Source organism: Pseudonaja textilis, chromosome 4, assembly GCF_049901715.1.
Source record: "Pseudonaja textilis isolate UNSWEBS1 chromosome 4, rPseTex1.2, whole genome shotgun sequence".
NCBI lineage: Eukaryota > Metazoa > Chordata > Lepidosauria > Squamata > Elapidae > Pseudonaja > Pseudonaja textilis.
In genome coordinates, this window is record NC_141993.1 from 39,593,194 (window position 1) to 39,615,897 (window position 22,704).

The 22,704-nt window shown below is 36.3% G+C and overlaps 1 long non-coding RNA gene across 3 annotated transcripts in view; it reads left to right on the forward strand.

Annotated features, from left to right (window-relative positions):
- The window catches only part of LOC113439132 (uncharacterized), an 84,727-nt gene that overhangs the window by 14,182 nt on the left and 47,841 nt on the right, over window positions 1–22,704 (forward strand). For all 3 annotated transcript variants that reach the window (XR_015743480.1, XR_015743479.1, XR_015743481.1), the window contains exon 2: window positions 5,093–5,244. This is a non-coding gene — a long non-coding RNA (uncharacterized LOC113439132). The remainder of the gene's footprint in view (window positions 1–5,092; window positions 5,245–22,704) is intronic.

Sequence of the window (22,704 nt, forward strand, 5' to 3'; positions counted from 1 at the left end):
GTGGATTATTGGAGTGTCTCTCATTAGGATAGGTTGGATAAGCTTTATATTTATTGCTGGCTGGAAAAACTTCAGGATTATTTTTATTTTTTTGCCTGACACAGGGAAAAAAAGAACTTATGATTTATAGTTTTGATGATTATGCAAGATAGATTATAGAAAGAATAGATCTATGTTGTAACTATAAAGGTAAATTTATAATTGTACTTAAAACTGCTGGAAAGAAGATGGGAAGCCACATCTCTGTATCTTTATTCTTTCTTTTCTATTTTCCCTTTTTTTTTGCTCTTTTTGCTTTCTCTTTGCTCTTTTTCTTTTTTTGCATTAGTTTTTAATCTGTTTTTAAAAATTTTATATGTGTGTGTGTGTGTGTGTGTGTGTGTGTGTGTGTGTATGCATATGTACATATGTATACTGTATATGATTGGTTGGATAAACTCAGCTTTATGTTCTATCAATATCTAACTTATGCTTGATTGTGCAATAGAATACAGTCCTCTACAATTCACCCTGGAATTCCTTTGGGAGGAATTATTCCTTTCTCAATAGCCAATGGCTGGTTTGCAAGGACGTGCCTTTTGGCAGTCATTCTGGCTGTTGCTTTGCTGATAACATTATGCTCTTCCTGGTTGAAATGTTGATCAGCTCTTGCCTTGTGGTTTCATACTTTGAGTTTATGCTGCTGTAAGCTGCCTTGGGAGATGAGGTATAAATCATTATTTCTAAGGGTAGCTTTAAAAAGAGAGTTGGTTCAAAGCTTTGAAACACAACATACTGAGATGATATCTTCAGAATACAGTGCATGTCTGAATGCCATCCCTCTTGGAAATGCACTGTGGCACATTAGAAGAGACTCAACTTTTTCCCCCTTTTGACAAGCAAGATTTTTCTTTATTTAATTGTGTGAAGAGCATTTAAACAGGGGACACATCTGTATGTATAAAAAACATTTAATACAGGTAGCGAATTAGAGTACCATCAAGAATCACAGACTAAACCATCTAGTTCTTGCATTATGCAAAGATTTCCACAACCTTCAATATTATTTCTTTCCTTTTTGAAAAGAACTATAAAAAGGGAACAATAATTTTAGAAAAATCAAGTATACCTGGCAACTAGCAACATTTATTTCAAGACTGTCTGGGTCCAAGAATATTTTTCTGGAATCTTTAAAAGATGAAATGTATGAAGTTGAAAATGAGATGCAGCATCATATAATCAAATAAACTGGGTAAAAGCAAAAACTTCCTCCCACTCACTGAGTCTGAATATATGTATATATATATGTATACATATATATGTCACACTAAGGAGGGATATAGCTTTTTAAACATCTCTATTCAATATTTCTTTTCCAAAAGGAATTTGTGTAGATGGAAGAAATGTATGAGATATTATTTTGCTGACTGAACCAAAATGGGAAATCAAATTTGAATAAAACACTATTTATTTAAAGAATGCTTCAAGGTTATTTGCTGCCTGATTCTTTAGCTATTGTTATTTCCCACATTTTTAAATACCATGGATTCAAACAAAAATATACTTTGGCTTTCAGTGTTTTGTATTCTAACAGCTAAGGACACAGAAACAAATTGAGATCCATCTCTCCCTCTCCCTCTCTTTCTCTCCCTCTCTCTCTGTATGAAATTATCATGCTGAAGACATAGTAGTAGTAACTGTAAACTGTGAAGCTGCAGGTTGGCATGATTGATTGCACATATTCTGGGAATTCCAGCAATGAAATCTTGGATAATATAATTGCATGGTGAATTTTTTTTCTTAATTAGCTTGACCTGATCTTGTCTGTAGCAAAAAGTGATGTGAATGGGCCTGTTAGATGGTGACTGTCCCTTTAAAATGCTCACATTGCTGCTGCTGGCTTTTGCTTAGTTTGAATTTCCATCATCTGGAATTATAATTGGTTACTAATTATTAGTTGGAGGGCCAAATGTTAAATAAAAATAGGGAGTTTTTTCTTCTTCTAAGACTTCTAAACTGAATTGCATGGGTATATTCTTGGACTGGTCCCAGCTATTCTAGTATGGGGGAGAGAGACATGAACTGAAGTGTTAAAACTTTTGAGCTTTGTGGGAATCTTCCTTTTCATTCAGCTGGGTCAGCCCATGTTTAAACATTCACGAAGTGCCCGTTTTCTTCCTCCTGACTGTTAAAAATTAAAATTCTGATCATATGCAATTTCATATTGTAGACATGAACTATAATGACTTCAAGAACGCAACAGTTGTTTCTGTTGTTCTCATTATAAACAATGATTAGGGAGAAGCTCCTTGGTGCTCTCTGACCTTGCTTGTTTTCTTGCAGACATTTCATTAACCAAACTAGGTAACATCATCAGTGAGCACTGATGATGTTAGCTAGTTAGGGTAATGAAACCTCTGCAAGAAAACAGGCAAGCTCAGAGAACACCAAGGACCCCACATTTCAACCCTGAGCTATAAACATTCTCCTTTATTGGAATGAGCTCCATTTTGGTTTAGAAAAGGAGATAATATATTTACAGGTAATGTAAAAATGAACACAATCAGATAACTGGAAGTACACAGCTGCCCTTTCATCTATAGCTGCTAACAGGTCATTCAATAAAGACATGAACGTTGGTGTCTAAATGTAGCCACAGCTTTACTATGGAAGAAGAAAAGAGACATCCTCAGCTTCAGCATCTGTCAATGGAATAATCTATGCCAAAGACTTCATGACCATGACTTCTGGTTGCCTCAATGGAAGCCTTTGTGACAAATGTTGTTAGTACGTATATGTACAGTAGTTGTTCCTTTTTTATAGTTCTTTTGGAAATAAAGGAGTTAGAAGTAATGGAAAATAAAACTTAGCAAACTTAGCACTAACTAAAGTGAAAGATAATGATAATGATTCAGAGGTAATTTTTTTGTGCAAGGTAGCATTCTATAAGAAAAAAAAAAGCCAAATACTTCATAATCATAGTACTTCGTTGGGGACCATCTCAATGAAAAATGCTGACTTCTAGATCCTTTTCCTTTCTTAAAATTGTTCTCTGACATGTTCCATTAACGTGGAACAATCTCTAATGCATTCCATACTTCTGGGTCTTCAATTACTATAATAATTTTTTTAGTTCATACAATCAGGCAGAAGGCAGTTTTTGGCTCAAGCTTCTGAGTACCCACAAACAGAAAAGGGGTTTGGTTGCATATATCCAGGAGAGAGTGTGTGGGGAAACATGGAGTTGTAGGAATTATTTGTACAGATCAAACATTTTCTCTCTAAAACTAATAATGTGAAGAGATTTAGGTCTGTGAGGTGATTGTCACTATTGAGATTCTGTTCATTATAATTCAAATGTGTATTGATGTTTCAATTTCAGTGCAATTCTTCAATAATTGAATGGAATTTAAATTTTAAAAAAAATCAGATCACTGTATCTGACTAGTAATCACTGGGAACGAGGAATGTTCAAATATTTCAGATAGCATCAGATAGATCTTGTGGTTTGCATACATTCCTGTGCAATTACAAACATGGTCTAATCCCAGCAAAGAACATCTTGGATTTATAGCTGGATGAGGATAAAATGGATGGGGACTAGTTAGGGGTCAGAGAACCTTAATTGGTTTGTTGGAATGGCTTGGAATACACCAAACTGTTGGGTGCATTTTCAGACCAAATTACATATGATTTACCTGGTATGAATAGACCTGCCTGGGGGAAGTGAAAGCAGTGAGCATGATTTATAAAGATAGAAACATGTCAACAATATTGTTTTATTTATTTTTATTTTTTCTCTCTCATGTCTTTAATTTTTCTTGGCTTCTTTTTTAGTATTTTTCTGCTTATTACATACAATTACTCTTAAATTGAACAGCTCAGTTGGTATATATTCATGTCTTTAAATTAGGTGTTTAAAATAAATGCCATAATATTGGTATTCCATTCATTCATTCATTCATTTTCAATGTGTATGGCTACTCATCTCAAATTCATGACTCTAGATATGTTTTTTTTTACAACCCTGTTATCCCTTCTTATTGGAGTGGAATCAGGGTGACTGAATGGAGGTGAGTGTTTAATGGCCAGATGCTCTTCCTGACACCTATGTGGAGTTCACAGCAGATATTTTCTCTTTGTGCCCTATCAACCTTCTGAATGGCAGCCTATCATCTTCACCTCTAGACCACCACATCTCTCTAGATGGCTAACAACCGTTAAAGACAGTATATAAAAACATGCAACAGCAGCAATAACAACCATACACATATAATCAACAACCAAAGTAGAAACAAAACCAACATCATCTTCATGGAGGATAATGTTCCAAAGGCATCATGACTGTAAAGGGTTTTTTCTTTGGCTCTGGCAGATGGCTCTCCCTAATAGACAAGCCCAGGAGTGTGCCTGCCCTGCCAGATCTCAGATAGGTAATCGGGGACAGGCAATAACTCAAAGCATCACTGCCTGCATCTTGAATTGGTAACTATACAGGCAACCAATGCATTGAAGTAGTCCATGTTAGCAGACATGGGCACTTGGCAGCTGGCATGTATTTACAAGTGGTTGCAGCATCCTGGGATCATGTGATCACCATTTGCAACCATCTCAATCAGATTCGGACAAGCGAAGCCAGATTCACTTAATACCCATATGTTTTACTTAACAACTGCAGTGACTTAACATCAAAGCAAAAAAAAAGGTCATAAAAATTGGCCATGATTCAGTTAACCACTTTGTTTAACAATGGAAATTTTGTGGTCATAAGCCAACAACTGCCTGTATATCTTCAAGCTCTTTCTAAATACTAGTATCCATGCAAAAAAAAAATTCCCACCTCCATTTGGGTACAAATTTGACTATCTCTACAAAATTCCATGTTTTATGCTGTCCACTTTTGCTTTAAAAAAAACCAAACTCAGTTTAAATCCTTAATCTCTCTTCAGTACTAAAACATTGGATTACCTATTTATTTGGATGAGAATCCTAAGATCTTTTCATAGAGTTTTAATTGGCATATGCTTATGCCTTACATCTAATCCAAAAGTCTTTCTTGACTTAAAAGAAGTCCATAAAGGGTTTGTTTTCCATTTTCTATCCTCATTTCCAGAGACAGTGAGCCTTCAGCCAACAGTGGTAACCTGATGTACCAAACTAACTCATCTGGATTGAGGAAGTGAAAGCAAAATCTCTCTTCATCCTCTTCCACTCCTTCCAGGTTTCATCTTCTCCAAGATCTCCAGAACTTCATTGAAGGAAAAGGTAACACATGAAAGAGAGTGCCATGATCATAGCTGAAGATCGTTTTCCTAGAAAGAGGTTCCTGTTAAAATCCCTATGTCCCTTTCTGATTATCAACTTTATCTATTGAGATTATCTGAAATATATAAATTGGTTTAAGGATTGGTCTCAGCGGGGCTTGAAGTTTGATTTTCTGAAAGCATGGAATACAGAGAGAATGAGTAGAAAAATATTGAATAGTCCAATATGAAACTATTAATCTATTATATTTTAAACAATATCTTTCTGTTTGTACTGGTACATCAAAGCTCTCTTGCCCAAATATTTGCGTAGGCTTAAAAAGGCATTGTTAATTAAAATGTAATTGTTACAGGTATGCATTGATAAATGCAAACTATCCCATTTTGACATTCATTCTTCTGATCTCAAATATGATCTCAACTATTAATTTGGCCAACTGTCAATGGAATACATGAACTGCATAGTTGGAGCTATCATCATATATGGCAGATCATTACCAGTTTTAATATCTGTTGTAGGAATATAGTCATCGGTGGGAGCCCTTAAATAGGATGTGAATGAAAACCTTCACCCAGTTATAAGAAGATAATTACAAGGAGCCCTTGATGTACAACCACGATTGAGTCCAAAATGTCTGTTGCTAAGTGAGATAGTTTTACCCTGAATTTTACAGAATTTTGCTCCATTTTACGACTTACCTTGCCGCAGTTGTTAAGTGAATCACTGCAGTTGTCCAGTCAGTAACATTAAGTGACTCTGGCTTCCCCACTGATTTTGCTTGTCAGAAAGTTCACAAGTAAGAACCAGTTGCCAAGCATCTGAATGTTGATCACATGACCATGGGGATGTTACAAAGGCTGTAAGTGTTAAATTTGGTCATAAGTCACTTTTTTCAGTGCCATTGTAACTTTGAACGATCACTAAATGAACTGTGGTATGTCTGGGACTTTCTGTATAGGCAGGTGTATAAATTTACAATATATGGTAAGGGAGTTTGATTATATCTTTTCTGGACCTGCTTTTATTGGAAGCAACTGTTAAAATGCAGAAAGGAGGGCAGGGAAAACGAGTACACTGACCTTGAAACTGATAATTCAGAATTAGGATTCTCTAGTTTTCCTGAGCTTTGTGCACTTCTGATGTATAATTTAGACCTGACATCATTCCAGTCAGGATACATTGCTTTGAGATTGGCCAGTATAAAATGGTAGAGGGAGAAAAGGCCAGCAATAATTCTGAAGATATTAAGTTTGGTATTATGCTAGGTTGATTTATAGAACTTCACAAATGGGAAATTTTCAGGAAGTTTCTCCACGCAGGTTTTAGGTCTCTTAAAAAAGATTTCTTTACGACTGAGGGAGGGGAAATGTGGGAGCTCCTGAGAGGAAGTATGTCTTAACATTAGATAAAAGTTCGATCTGTTGTAGGCCATTCACCTATTCCACTAGAACTCCACTGCTGTACCTTTTTGACCAGTATTCTTCATCCAAAAGAGGAAGAGGAGGAAACAGAGAATCATCTTCAAAGATCAAATTTCTGCAGGAAGAAAAATTGCAAATGCAAACTAATATGGATGGCATACCTTCAAGCTCTAAAGGAGAAAATACTTGAAAAATGTTGACTCTGATATGAAGCACGTAGTTCAGAAGTCTCCAAACTTGAGAACTTTAAGACTTGTGGACTTCACTTCCCAGAATTCTCCAGCCAGCTATGCTGAAGAGTTGAAGTCCACAAGTCTTAAAGTTGCCAAGTTTGGAGACCTCTGACTTAGTTGAAGCAGAGGCTTTAAAGTATCAGCTTAGGCCCATATTATATAATGATCCAGTTTTCTTAATAAGTCTATAATGGGGGGAAAGGTGGAAAGAAAGAGAAGAGGAGGGCAACCAGTAGCAACATAGTTGGTACAATATTAGAAGGTTTGAGGACAAACCCTGCTCATAATAATAATCAATCAAATAAGGGTAGAAGGCTATCTTCTCTTACATCTTACCTCCTTAGTAACTGAACATTTTTGCTAATTTCTTCTTCTTTAAATAATAATATTTTCTTAGCAGGATCTTAATTTATTACTTCTTATAGAATTATTTAAGACTTATTGCATGATTTAATTTGTATTGATTATGTAGCATTTTCTCTAGTATCACTTCTCGTAGAAATTTAGTAGACAACGTGTCATCGGCTGAGTCATTGTTTCAGAGATATTTCCTTACCTTAACCAGAGAATAGAACAAACCCTGGCAGGCAAAAGGGCATTAGGAGTGGGAGTGAATTCTGACCTACTTCTGGATTTCCCATAGGTTTTCCCCGGTGGAAAACTGGCAGGAAGCATTGGAAAAAGTGATCATGTGACTGAGTTGAGTGTGGCAGCGCTGAAGCAGTGACAATTTTGCTGAATATTAAACCCACAAAAGTAATAGCATCCGGATTTTTGAATGCATCCTTTAAGTTAGCCCATTTGAGGCTGATTCAAAAATTGTTGCCCTATATTGTACTGTTTTGCCCAATTGAAATTCACAAACAGACGAAGAGGCAGGAGAGTTTTAGTAGTGTAACAATAGCAATAGCACCTAGGCTTACAGACCATCCCATAATGCTTTACTGCACTCTCTGGGCAGTTTGCAACTTGAACATATTCCTCGTTTTACTGACCTTCGGAGGATAAAAGGATAAGTCAAGCTTAATTCCATCAGGATCAAACTCCAGACTGTGGATAGTTTGCCTGCAATACTGCATTCTAACTGCTACACCTCCAGGGCTCAATATAAATTTGGGAAAGATTCTTAGAATCTAAAGAGTAGCCCTTCTATGTGCCCTTCTTCTATTTCTGGAAATGTTAAGGGGAAAACAGAAAGACAGGTGTATCCCACAATCTGACATTTATTTTATGAACTAAAATGAAGTTCAGAGGAATTTTAAGTCAGCTCCAAACTCCTTCTCTTGTTTCGAAGTTTTCTGTCAGTTCTGAAACTTGGTAACATATGTGCTACATACAAGTAACAATGTGTACCTGAGAAATGAGCTTTAATTTATTTTTACAATATCGAGCCAACCTGTTTTTCAAAACAAGCTGTGTGTCTTTCACAGAATAAAAATACACAACCAGCAACGTATACAGAGAAAGTCTATTTTCTCTCCCTTTCTACATTTAATTTGATACTCTATATTTAAAAAGAAAAAAAATCTCCCAAGAAATTTGCCATTCAATGGATTGGGAAAGACAACAGAGAGGAAGGGAAGAAATATCCATTGAAGATATCAAATGTTACTGTTCCTCCTTTTTTTCCCCCAGATATGCTTCTGATGGTTTTACTGTGTAGTTGCTATTTCGTGTGTAAACCAACCTTGAGACTGATAACGTGTAATTTACCAAAAGTCATCTAATGACCATCTGGTTGGGCATTTCATTAAACTGAGGTTGAAATTAAAGTCCATCTACAGACCATCATTATTCTCCTTGTTATTCTTAGCCCAAATAATTATCTGTATGTGTAGAAGTGGTTTTAAGATAGTTCTAAATATTCTGTTTTCTTTGTCTTGGCAAACTAATTTGATAGAAAACTTATCCAATTGGTTGCATTGTGTTCTGGCAGATCACAACTATAAACATCTATTGTCTCCAAACATGTTTTGGCTATCTGAATATATGAAATGTATTACAGATCTGGGGGTGGGGGGGGAGAGAAACATCTATTAATTCCCCAGTTACTAATTCTTTAATTTCTAGAAGGATGAATAGCTCCACAGGTTTCAAAGAGACAGGACAGCAGGTGAGTTCTGTATTAATTCATTTATTTGTCACTGCAATCAATGGACTCTCAGTGGTTTACAGTAATTAAGAGCCCAAACAAGCAATTCTAATTAAAGCATTCACTCTAAACAAACCCCACAAACCATTATAAATAGCATCAATCGGTCATAGGCATCTCATCGCTCTCCAAAAGTCCTTAAAAATGTTTTTTTTAATGATTTCTGGAATGCTAGTAATGTAGGGGCCAGCCTGATTTCTAAAGGGAGGCAATTCTTTAGTATAGGGCCCACAGCTGACAAGCAACACCTACAAGCTTGGGAAGGCACCAGCCTTTTTATCTTAGATAGTTTGGTGGAGTAGATGAATTTTGTTTGGACAAAGTGGCTGTACAAAATACTTGAGTTCCAAACCACATAGAACGTTAATGGCAATAACCAGCACTTCACCTTTCACCCAGAAGCTAATAGGAAGCCAATGCAAAGCTCTGAGCAATGGCTGGGCACCTGGAGCTTCTAGATGATCTTCAATGGCAATCCAAATATGATGTATTGAAATAATCCAATCAAGTACTGGTAAGGCCACAGATCATTATTGCAAATTCCTCCTGCTGAAGAGAGGACCATAATCAATGCACTAACTGATATGTGATCAGTTAGTGCATCTCCATCTACTCGTAAAGCAATAGTTGGGAGTCCAAATGGACCTCCAAGTCACAGACCTACTTTAGCAGAAGCAGTGCCTACTAGAACAACTAGAACAACTCAATGTACAATCACTAAGTCTATCTTGATGAGATTAAACTCAACTGGCTTCCTTCCATCCAGTTCGTATTAGACTACAGACACTGGGATAAAACAAGTCATTATAGTAGCCATGGGTGTTCTAAAATTTCTTAAACTAGTCTAAAGTTCCTAAAGAGCCATGGTGACAAAGTGGTTAGATTGCAGTACTGTAGGCTAACTCTGCCAACTGCCAGCAGTTCAATCCTCACCGGTTCAAGGTTGACTCAGCCTTCCATCCTTCCAAGGTCGGTAAAATGAGGACACAGATTGTTGGGGGCAAATGTTGACTCTGTAAATCACTTAGAGAGGGCTGTAAAGCACTGTGAAGCAGTATATAGGTCTAAGTGCTATTGCTATTGCTAAATATATCTAACAGAGACAACATGCAGGTATTCCTTGACTTACAAACTATTCATTTAGTGACTGTTCAAAGTAACAATGGTATTGAAAAAAAAGTGACTTATTTTTCACATTTAGGATTGTTGCAGCATCCCCATGGTAACTGAATAGTGCTAGATATTTCTTTCCAGTACTTCGGAGTATTCTTTAAAAAAAATATCACCACTATATACAGTAAATACTCCTTCTGTATGAAGATATTGTATCTCTTATGATATTGACATTATTGTCACTATTCATTTGTTGCATTGTGGTTTTCCACTATCTATTTAGCAACTGTTTACAGTTAACAAATGATGATGAAAAGGTAACTTTGTGACTTTCCTCCCATGTACAACCTTTGCAAGTTCATAAAGCAAAGGAAAACTAAAGTAGGAGCATAAGTAGAATCGTGGTTTCATTTAGCTACCATGTTGCCTAATGACCAAGTTGCTATCCCAATATGGCTCATTAAACAAGGACTACCTGTACGTAAAAATTAAGGGAATGTAAAGTTAAAAATGCTTGAAACATAAATACATTAACATTTATCACTGTGCATAAGCCAATCCCCCATTACCCACTTTTCTTTTTTAAAGGCAGCATATCTTATTTCATATCTGTTCCTCTTTCCTTCTTGAGGTATTTTGTGAGAAATACAGGCATGCTTGGCACCCAAGTAATGCTAAACATTAAAAAGAAAAGGGGTCTATATCATTTAGTAAGGAAGATAACAAATAACATTCTCTGTTGTGAAAAAGGGAGAATGTATGAGCAAAAGGCAGAGAATGAAAATCAAAATGAGAAAACTAAATGGGAAGGAAAACTGGTTGTTGGAACACATCCAAGTGTTGGTATGGCCTCTATCATTCCTTTCCAAGGATGTTCTAAACCACTAACTGCATGTTAGGAAGGAAGGGAGGGAGGGACAGGTATTTCTCCTGGCAGAAACTACATTCTGTGCAACTTAGGAACAGCTTTGACATGAATCACCTCACCAACCAGCAGCTAAAGATTGTTGCCAGTAACATCAAAAATAAGAACAAAAATATTCAAGTCTAATGAAAAAAAAAAAACACTGTTCCCCTCCATTTAGTTTGTGGGAAAGTGATGATAAAGAAATGTATTGTGTAAATGTGGAGAGAGTGTGCAAATAAACATCCCATTCATATCTACTCAGCAGAAAGCCTGAATTCCTGCATAAAATGCATGAAAAAATAACAGTATTAAGAAACAAAACCATAGGTTAGTGACTTGGGAAAACCATGGTTCCCTGATGTAAAAGTTGTGTTACTGGGCTGTCTTGTTATTATGTCATTGTGTGACACAGTGCTGTTTTCTTAGTGATTTTGCTATTTCTTTATTGTCCAATGGCCAAATAGCTATGTCTAGTTTCAACTATAGAATTACCACACTGAAAAGAAAGAAAGATTGGTAACACATGGAGCTAATGATAAATCAGTCATAACATTCCCCACCCGTTATAGAATAGTAGACACAATCTTGGCATTTCTTTTTAATGACCAAAGATTTTTGCAGTTGTTTATTCATTTTCTTCTGAAGACATTCAGAAAGAGAGTATTCCATTTTGCAGAGTATACAAGTATTCAAGCCATAGTCACTTCTTCCAAATTACATGGTTAGGATGAATTTGATCTCAAATTCCTTTTGTCCAAATCCACCCTCATTTCTTCATAATAGACCATCATAATTTGTTTTATCTTCTGCCCTTTTTGTATACCATATGGATATGATCATTTATCTCAGGTTTACTATATAAACTGGATAATGACTTGCTCATTTTAGCTCACTCTAGTACATTCTACTGAATATTTCCAATACAATTAAATCCTGATAATATTTTTAAAATGCAACTGCATTTCATAACTAACCGGTACTATAAATCCTATAATCAATAAAACAAAGACACATATGGCAGGAAATAGATATAATCTATTGTTATCTATAATAGGTATTACAGAAAGGCATACCTTTCAAAATAATTATCATTATTAATGTTGATTATTTTTAAAGGTGCCCAGAATAACCATGTATGCTTCATTCAAGTCCTCATCTAGAAATTAGACTTCATTAAGAGTGTTTAAAAAAGAAAAAAAAAAGTATATCCATTCAATGAAAAAAAACAAAAGATAATTTTTGACCTATTTTAGGTAAATCTCATAAATGTTCTGATCAATATTATATGGTTTACATAAAATGTTGCCCCCAAAAATAAAGAGGAAATATTTTTTCTGTTTAATTCATTCTCTATATATGCTCAGATGTACTCCTATCCCACTTTCTCCACATACATAAACACCCCCCCACACACACACATACACACAAAACAATTTTAAGGTCACTGTGACCAGAAAATCTACAAATGACCATCAGACATTATGGCAATGATATGTTTCTCTACAGATCAACTGATTCAAAAAATTATAGTACCACATGCTATTTGAAATGAAAAAAAATCTTTCCCATGTAAGGATCATAAATCACACAGTGCTCATTGTGGTTGTGCCATTCCTGAGAGCACTCAAACTGTTGTAAGCCTGCCCTGTTGTGATTCCAAAATGAACACTACCCACTTTCCAGCATCTAATAGAAATTTAAGTATTGAATATCAGTACCAACCCTTTTTTCATTTTAAATAACTTCTGCGCCTTGAATAGATGTTGGTCACCAAAGAGAAACTGAAAGCAAAGTGGGAGAAGTTGTATTGGAAGAGGAATTGGCACAAAATACTGCCTAATAGGAGTAGAATAGAATGGAATGGAATGGAATCTTGTTTACATCGAGTGTGTGGAAGCTAGGGGAAATTGTGTGAGAAAATAATCAGAGAGAGCCAATTTGGTATAGTGATTAAGGTGCTGTCCTACAGTTCAGGAGACTGAGTTCTGACAATTTATGATTAATTTTAGGGATTGTTCACATTTGGATCTTATATAAATTTCTACTGACTGAAACCTCTCATTTCACTATTTTGAGCAGGACCTTTGATTCAGTCATTTTAGTAGTGTTTGGGAGAGCTCATACTAGATTACTTATTTTTGCAAAATCACTATGTGGGAGTCAGTCAAAATTGATAGGTGATAGGTGCAAAGATTTACCATGTAGTCCACGTTTGCTAGATTTGCATACTTTATAGTGGGATATCAGGTGTTGATTAGGGCCTCAACTATCATCTTTACTATTGCTTGCTACCTCTGAAATTTGTTTTGTTTGTTTTGTTTTGAAAAAAAAACTGCCAGCGAAGACAATGGCTGAAATGTACCTTCATGTAGTGGGAGAAAGGAAGTTTCTGGGTGATTCTAGGACCCATATTTTAACTGGGCAGAAGAATTGTGGAGTCCTAATGTTCACCTTATATATGAAATATTAGAAGTCCTTGAAGCTTGAATTTCAAAGCAGTCAATGTGTGTTTGAGATATCTATAGTTTTCATTAAGATAAAATGAGCAAGGACTGTATATATTAGGTCTTGGCTCAAGATGTCTCTACCACGCCGAGATCTTGGGATACATTGTATTTCCTGCTGTGAGAGATGTCTGCCATGTGAGAAATAATGCCTTGCACATCCAGTCTCTTGTAGAATACAGAGAAAGCGTGAGAAAAAATGAGAGTGAAACCATATCTGGCCAACAGTCTAACATTTGGCTATCACTGTCCAAACCAATTACAGATGGGCATAAGTTTCTGAAGGAAATTCAGTCTTCTGTGTATTCATATGTGAGGTGTGTGTGTGTGTGTGTGTGTGTGTGTGTGTGTGAATTCATGCTATGCAAAATGATAAGTGATTATGAAATGTGATAATGGATTTCAGTTGGTGATTCTACAAAGAAATGCCAATCTAACCTTGATTGGGTCTTAAAAAAATTGGGAAGTTTTTCAGCTTCTCCTAGTGCTGGATCCAGATTTACTCAAAATAGAGTCATTGGAACCAGTGAACTTGTTATTTGTGATATTAATTGACTGACTGAAATATGAATTTGAATTGTTAACTCCTTTACATTAGCACCAGAAGCTGAAGGTATGCATGTTTACTAAAATAAATACATGCTGCATAATTGGAAATATAAATAAAAGGACAATGAAATCTAATTATTACTGTGAGTCTGCTGTAAAGTGATATAGTTTAACTCATACTGTATGAAAAGCTGGCAGACAAGCAAAACACATTGCTTCCTGCAGTCATTATTTTACATAGAGATCCGCAGAATTTTATAACTGAACTAGATTAGTGGCTTTCTGAGCGAAGCAAAACTTGCCATGAAATGCCTTACAAATGTTGCCCGCATAAAATTGAAAACCAAAAGTGAAGCTTAGAAACAGCAAGTTAAGATTACTATCTGGAATAGTATCTAATTACAAGGATCACATATGTCTGAATGAAAGCCACAGCAATGAGTCGTTGGGATGAATGAACAGCCATTCTGAAGCGCTCTGGTTGATTAACTGCAGAGGTTGGATGGTCTGTAATATATGGAGAACATGGCTATCCATCTAACAAAGAGGATAAAAATAAATAGTGAACAGCTGCCTGTTTAGTTAACCCTGGACCATCCTGCGCACTCCAAGAGCGTGGGATCTTGCTAGAAAACAGAGGGGGCAGATACATGCAGAACACATTAATGGATCAGAGTGGACTGATTTAAATGGGAAGGCTATAAAATCTCTCTAAAAAAAAGACTAGGAAGAAATTGTGATACATATTAATTAGCCTGAATTAGATGTAATTGGTTAATCAAAGTGTTGACACTGCATTTATGGGGTGCCTTTTACATATTATTTTCAAATGGCATGGAAGAATTTCCTTAAGCCATTGTGATAAAAGAAAATCCCACACTCTGTTCTAAATGTCCATAGATGAGTATGACACAATGATTGAAGTCAAGTGCATTGCTCACATAATTTCCTTATGAGCACCTGTTCATTTTCTAATTCCCTTTGAAAGGCAGGACTTTGTGGAAATCTCTATTATGTTGATTTCCAATATCTCTTGAAATGTGAAAAAGTATCCAAGAAGCCATTTAAGGATCCATTACATATTAAACAAAAAAAAAAAGTTCTTGGACATTGCAGTATAGCATCAAGCTATTGCTACGGCCAATAATTCTTTCAAAATTAAAAACTCTTAAAGAGTTTTACAACATAGTATCTAGTAGCCCAAAATGTCACTGTTATATATTTCCTTAAGAATTTCATTCTAATAACCATTTTGGAATGACATCCTTTGCACATTTCCAACAAGATAATAATTATTCTTAACTCTTGTGCACAGTTCTCCCTGGAGTAATATGATTTAGAATAAATTGTTGCAAATATGAGATTGCTGAGGAATTTCAGTTATCCTGTTAGTAATGGGACTCACAGGCATGTAAGCTTGAGAATGTTGATTCAAGCCAAAATACTCCTGTGTTATTATTACAATAACAATTAAGGACACTTCAGGAACCAATATGCCAAAATACCACATGAAAGGATAGTTTAAAAGATGATCGCATTTGTTCTGGCTCACAGTACATCAGTGGGAGGGGAAAATCTTTCCAAGATGGGTATTTCTATGAATATGGACAGATGAAGAATATTGCTGGCTCCTTGCCATTACAGATGTTTATGAATGGATAGTTCAAAATGCGAAATTTGGCTTTAAGCAGAAAATCTGTAAAATAAAATATTTCAACTTGATTTTCATTGAAAAGATGTTATGAAATAATAGAACAAAATTTGTTTGTCCATTTTCCATTGTAGCTATGCTATGTTTTGTACAGTTTCAGTTCTTTGTACTTCTAGGGTTGAAACATTACTTCCTTAGTTCTTTCCTGTATCTACTACAGCTTTCTCCAACTTTTGATGTGTTTAAGATTATGAACTTTGCCTGCCAGAATGGCTGTTGAGATCCACACATCTGGAAGGCATCCCTATGGGGTATGTGGCCAATAGTGGCTTCTACAGCTTTTTAACCAACATTCTTTAGATCGGTTGACAGCATTTGGAAATGCATGCATTGCTTCAAATCCAAATGCATGCATTGCTTCAAATCCAAATGCATGCACTGCTTCAAATCCAACTTAGTCTGCACTGTTTACATTTTGGAGTCTTTGCATAACAACGAATGTTATAGAACTGAGTAGGAAATAGATACCAATATCTATTCTGTTGGCAGAGGCACTGGAGCCTCTTCAGCTTCAGTGTGCAAAATTTCTTGAGAGGTTAGATTTATCCTTATCCACTGTCATAATTTTAAAAACTGTCTCCCTCATTCTGAAGGGAACTCAAGGCAAGGCTGTTTCTGATTCATGCAGAGTGGATTTATTAACACTGTCTGGGAACAGGTTTGGGTGAACACTTCAAACATTGTTCTACAGGTCATGCTCTTTGATCCAACATCAGAATTCCATTCAATAGGTGTGGAGGATTAACAGCAGCTTCTCACCAATAACTTCCTTGTAGTCTTTGCAGCTTTAATAGAAGAACCTGGATGTGTAGCTAGAATCAATCTAGAACCAGTTTGCAAGGCTGTTTTGCTTTGCTTTGTCTGAGAATTAATGATTCAGATGAGACTGGCAGAAATTCTAGCTAAACAGAACACTTTTTTGAAATGTAAAGAAGTATGAAAGATTCAGCTTTTACCATGATTAAAAAAATATATTTGGGAAAACACATGCATTCTTACTTATAGTAACCATGTTGTAATGACAGTCTTTTGATTTATGACTTCATTATTCATATTTTTTATGATTTCCATATTTATGTGCATGTTGGAAAGGGAGGGAAAGCCCCCAAATTGCCAAATGCACTTTTAACAGTTCAAAGAATGAAGATTCTCAGTGTTGACCTATGTGGATTCTCAGCGCCACCTCTTTTACAGTAACTGTGAGGGGAAAATATCTGGCAAAGCAAACGATCTGTTTTATGATCCACTCCTTACATTAAATCAGATTGGAAGAACAGTTAAGCTTTTGCTCAAATGCAGGCAAGAATCTAAATTGTGTTTGACCAATAGGATCGGAGGTTGAGCAAGCACCTGGATGAATGTCAGAGTGGATGAACTACTTTCACAACAATACCCATTGCTCGGGTCCATCAATGCCATCAATAGCAGATTGGATCTTTTTGAGCAATTCCTTCCAATGTTTGGATTCCCAAACCTATGTGTTTATGTGACTGTTACACATCCCTATAATGCCTCTAGTTACAACACCATCAAGTTTTTCTTCCCTTTATGACAGTCATTTAAATCAAGAGATGAATTACAAAAATGGAAATAGATCAGCTGGACAGATGGCTTCTTGTTTAGTAAGCATTCCAAATGAATTAAACATGATTCCCATAAACATATATGAAAGGGTTTTGTCCAAGTCTTATTCAATCTGGTCCTTCCAGATGTTTTGGAATAGAACTCAGAGAATTCCATTGTCCTTAAGAGAGCCAGTTAAGTAAGGCACCAGGCTAGAAAGCAGGAGACTGAATGTCTATGGAGATTCTCAGTCATCCAGGTCATGGTTCTCCCAAAGGTGCTTTCTAAAGATTCTGAGTTCTAGTCCCACCTCAGGCATATTTCTAACATAAATAGTTCGAGTTTATCTGAAGGGCATCCAGAAGTGGCTTTGAATTCAGACTCTAATTCTAAACTGAGGAAGGCTGACATATTTTAATTCAGTCACTATCATTTTTCCAACTGTAAAACAGAATTCTTCTAGCTATCTGAGATCTTTTCTAAAGGGAAGTGTCACGGATTTCAAATTGAACTATGTGCTTTCAAAGTACATTATTTGCCATCTTAAAAGAAAAGCCATCGCATGAAGGAAAGATGGGGGAAAATGATATACCAAGTGAATTGTGGAGGAATAAATCTTAACAAAACAGTTACAAATATTCCAAAACTCTCCAATTTCAGTTTGCTTGTTACTATGAATTATAATAGCCAGACATTATGCAGAATTCTTGTTTGTCCTTCCTAGGCTGGGCAAGGACAACTGGAATGCTGCATTTGGACCAAACTGTTACTTCTTCTATTGCTTTGTTCTGCCGCCCAAGAACCTGCTGCAAAAATTCAGTGATAAATGGCCAAAGTTGCATGATTTTCTGCCATATTTTTTTAGTGAAAAGGGTAATATAAAAAGAGCAAAATCCAGCATATAATAAATAGGCCAATAATTCTGCCTCTAGACATCCAAGGATTGCATTGAGTGAATCCTTTGGTGATCGAAAGATATTACACTTTATTTTCTCTCTTTTTTGAATCATAGCTCCTAGCCACAAAAAGGGTCTCTCACCTGTGTTAGTTATTACTTTGCCAACTGGAATAATCAGTCCTGGTCTTCACTTTTTACAAGTTGAAAGTACATCCAATAATACTTTAGAACAGTGGTGGCTAACCTTTTTGGGCTGCTGTGCCAAAAATTGTGCACGCATTAGCACATGTGTACTTGCGTTCCAACAACCAGAATGCAATGCGTGCCCCCCCATGCCACCTGGGTGTGCAATCCTCCCCCATGCCACCCCCTTACTTGCACTGCGCTTCACAGCTGATTTTTCGGCTGGTTTGAGGCCTTTTTCGGCCTCCCAGAGGTTTGGAAAAAGTCTCTGAAAGGGTTTTCAGGACAAATAATAGGCCCATTTCCTCACTTCCGGTATTACAGGAAGTGACAAAATGGGCCTATTATTCATCCTGAAAAGCCTTGCAGAGGCTTTTTCCAACCAGCCGAAAAATTAGCTGTGAGGCACATGCATGCACAGTGAGGTAAGTTTGCCTGCGGCTCATGTGCTGGCACAAATGGCTCTGCGTGCCAGTTGTGGCATGCGTGCCATAGGTTCGCCATCACAGCTTTAGAAGGATTTGGTTATGCACATTCCCTTTTGAACAGTCTTATAGAAAAAATTTTGAGAAATCATTGGAGTTCTGGAGAATTTGCCAAAAACTTTTCTGGATCTTGGTGAAATGAAAAGTGAGGCAGAAAATCATTCTGATTTGTGCACAGGTATTGCAGGAATGGGAACAAAAATAAGTAAGGATGCTTTCCTTCCCTCCTATCCAGAACTAAACTTTTAAATTCCAAGAATTATTTTTAAAATCAAGTTTCACTCTCAGTGCTAAAATAGGTCTGATTGAGCCCTTTCATGTTAACTGATAAACATATTCAGTGGAAGCTAGTATTATAGTAGGACAGCTTAATAATACATGACTAGAACTGGAAGATGCACTGAATCTAATATACCACGAAGGCTTGCTGAGTATTGGAGTCCAAATTAGCCTACAAGAAAGACTAAAGAATATAAAACAGATATAGCAAGGCAAACTATGACATACCAGTACATAAAATATAGCAGATAAAGCAGGTAGCAACAAGACCTGGCAATGTCTAAGAGCAGGGAAGTTGAAGAAAGAGACTGAGGAGCTAATTCTGGTTGTACAAGACCAATCCTTAAGAACAAACACATACAAAGCCAGGATTAAGAAGACACTGAAGAAACAGTGAACTACCTAGTCAGTTGCTGCAAGAACATTGTGTAGACTGGTTACAAACAATGGCATGACATAGCAGCAACAATGGTGTGTTGTAATATCTCCAAGAAATACCACTTGGCTCAATCAAGAACTTGCAAAATAATAGAAAACTAAGAAACTAAATGGCTCTTGGACTTTAGAATTCAAACAGAAAGGTACCTGCCACATGATACTCCTTACAGCTAATATCCTGTGACAATATCTATAACACCATCAGACAGCATCACAGGTCCTTGTGAAGGAGTCAACGGGTGAATAATAATGCCAAATCCAGACTAAATATCTGGCTGACTGTGCAGCCAACATTAATAATAATGAGACAGGTAGCAGTTGAGGAAGGTTTTTATAGGGTGATTACTACTGCTAGCTTTTCTGTTTTTCAGAGCTAAAACCCCCACCTTTGAAAAGAGTCACCAATATTGAAAGGATTATCAAAGGGAGAAAGGATGAACTCAGAGCAATTCAAGCAAAAGCCAAGGTGGAAAAATCCAAAGATTAGGAATTTCTGCTTCTATTAATAGCCTTTGAGCAAAACTGAATACCTTGTAGCAGACAGTTCCAGGTACAATCTTATAGAATAAGAATAAGTTATTGCTTCATCTAGACTGAACTAGCACGGGTTTCCCAGGACTTCTTATGTTTTTTTTCCAGCTGAGCTTTTTATAAAACTTATGACTGAACTGAAAAGGTATCATTTTAAAGTAAGCTACTTTCTCATAAACTTGATTTGCTTCCAGACTTAACAGGTTTCAGCTTTGGACAAGTATACAGTCCTGTTCATGATAGGTGATGGGTACAATCTAATAAATATTCTTATTTATTTATATTATAGCTATGTTAAGGGAAACCTATGTGAAGTGATATATGAGCCACATAATAGGCCTTAACGGAATCAATTTTGCTTACTAGACATAAAGACATTTGTGATTTAAAGTCGATCCCAATATTACATTTTTGTTTGGTCACTGATATAAAAACCAAAGCAAGACAAGATCAGTAACAATATAAGTGTAAACATTAACATTCTATAAGTAGCCCTTGTTTTGAAAGATCCCAGTTGAACATTACATGCCCTCAAAGAAACTTGGTGACTTTCAGAATGATTCAAGTTAATCAGAAAATGACAAAAATATATTAGATTGGCCTTGATAGTTTGTGAGAGAAGGAGATAATACTCTAAACCAATCTTTACATAGCACTTTCTATATAGAATGTAGGCTGCTGTTTCACAGCCACTCTGAGCAGCTTATATGAATATGGTAACTTCATATACCTTTGAAAGGAGATTGTCCAAAAAAGCATATGTGCTAATAAAAATCATTCTGCAATATTTGGCATAATACATTGATTTATGGACCTAGTTAGCTTTTGCTGTAAATCTGGGCACCTAAACACACTGAACTTGTTATTCTGCTCTGATCATTTTGATGAACTGTATCTAGGATCCTTTGACTAAGCTCCAGTTCAGTATGATCATAAATCATTGTGTTTAGCAGAACCTAAAGAGAAGTCATACTGGAACAATTTCTTCTCCCACACGAGCCTTTGAGATTATGAAAATTTACATTCCAAATTGAGGGGTGCAAAACTCCGCAGATAGAAATTTAACTTTAGCCAAAGATTAATCTTTCTTGCCTGGACTCGGTACGAATTCAATCAGCGTGCAATGTGGGGAAAAAAACTGCCCTTAAGATGAATCAGGAAACCTGGAAGAATGATTGTTAAAACCAAACTGATTTTAAAAGGGTAACTTTGTTATAGGAACCCAACACACAAGATCTGTCTGAGAAAATCTTAATTGCCCCAAGTTTGTTTTAAGCCTCGTTATGCTGAAAAAAAATATTGGATGGCAGTTGCAATTCTTTGGGCAGTTAGTACCACATAAACCAAAATGTTCATTGGGAGATACCAAAAACTGGAGGGTAAAAGCAAGGTATTTGATTGAATTTCCTTCAGCCTTTAAGAAACATTTGTAATTTCAGTTTCAAGGATGCTGACTTTTCCCACCTCACTGACCTTTATTTTCCTTTATTAGGCTCTTTGTTTTCTTCTTTTTCTTGGGGAGGTGTCCTTTCTTCTGTGTCCTTTCCCATTCATTATGTTTTGACTTAAATGCTTGTTTTAGAAACAGCTACAGCATTTGCTTTCTGAAAGGTATCCTCTAATCATCCCAGACATGTCATAGTTTTTGATCAGCACAAAATAATGGCTACACATCTACCTGAATGACAAGGTTTTTCAGTACTTGTTCTATCTGAAGTTCATCATGTGCACCTATGATGTGCATGAACTGTGGGGTAGCAGAACAGACCCTTTTGTAGTAGATGTTGATTCTTGAACTTCATGAGCACTTCCGAAGCTAGCAGTGAATGACCCAAGAAGCCAACCAGCTGCAGTGGAATGTACTCGGTGTCATTCCTGATTCATGCATTGCATGCATGATTCACAATTGTGTCATTTGGGAGAAAGTAAAAGAGCAAGCTAAGGACAGGCCACTGAAATCCATGCATCTCCCTCTTATCCTGAAGCCTACCGCCATTTTCTTCTGTTTTGTTTCCTCCAAATCAAAAGATTACGTGGTGAAATTGAGAACGTCATGCCTAGATCAACCGTGTCCTTGGCAGTTTGTCTGGGGTATTTTGCTAAAATTATGTGCCATGAGCTACATGCCCAAAATGCATGACATTTTGAAGATTCCGAGTCAGAAGGTCAGTCATTTTGTCCAATAGCTCAATTAATAGGAAAGTAAAAAAAGGAAAACCAAAGTACTGAAACATCCCTTGGGACAGTATTTTAACTGATTGTTTTTATTTCCTTGAATGAAAAATATCAGTCCACCTTATAATTTCAAATCCTGAATCAAACTTTCATTTATGAATTTAAGACCATTGCCCCAACTCATGATCTTCCAGTAATAGAAATATTTCATTTTTGAGATACACTAATTGGTTGTCATCAGAAGAGCTTGGCGTAGTATCAGTTAAGCCAAGCAACAGTCAGCGAGGTCACAGATTTCTCACTTGTGTACTTTTAAAC